The 554-nt window shown below is 36.1% G+C and overlaps 1 protein-coding gene across 2 annotated transcripts in view; it reads left to right on the top strand.

Annotated features, from left to right (window-relative positions):
• LOC106879623 (uncharacterized) overlaps positions 1-554 on the top strand; it is a 28,485-nt gene that overhangs the window by 26,073 nt on the left and 1,858 nt on the right. The window lies entirely within an intron of this gene.

Below are 554 nucleotides of genomic sequence, written 5' to 3'. Positions count from 1 at the left end.
TTCAGTAACCTTCGTTTAAAATTAACCGAAACCATAGCAGCTATGATCATCTCTTATAATTCAGACAAGATAATGTAGTTCTAGATACACCATCCTTCACTTTAATATGATTTGAATGAGTTTTGGCTGTTATTTCTAGCATGTTGCCCTGATTCAGTATTAGTGAATGGTTATTTGGTTTACAAGATTTCATCTTTAGAATATTGAAGGTTTATCAACTTCTTCCTCTTACATATTATTATTAAGGTGGCAAGTTGGCAGAATCGTTAGCGTGCTGGATGAAATGCTTAGCAGTATGTCACCTGTTGCTATGTTCTGAGTTCAAATTCCACCAAAGTCGACTTTACCTTTCATCCTTTTGATAAAATAAGTACCAGTTGACTACTGGGGTCAATGTAATTGACTCATCTGCTCCACCAAAATTGCTGGTCAAATTTGAAACCAATATTATTTTTGATTCGTTTTATTGCAGCATCTCCAGCCACGGAGGGTAGCCTCTCTAATGTCTACATCTCTGCCAGTAACATTTATAGGAGATGACATCAAATCCTGGA

This window comes from Octopus bimaculoides, chromosome 4 (assembly GCF_001194135.2).
Source record: "Octopus bimaculoides isolate UCB-OBI-ISO-001 chromosome 4, ASM119413v2, whole genome shotgun sequence".
Classification (NCBI taxonomy): Eukaryota; Metazoa; Mollusca; class Cephalopoda; order Octopoda; family Octopodidae; genus Octopus; species Octopus bimaculoides.
This window is presented reverse-complemented; position numbering and strand designations above follow the sequence as displayed.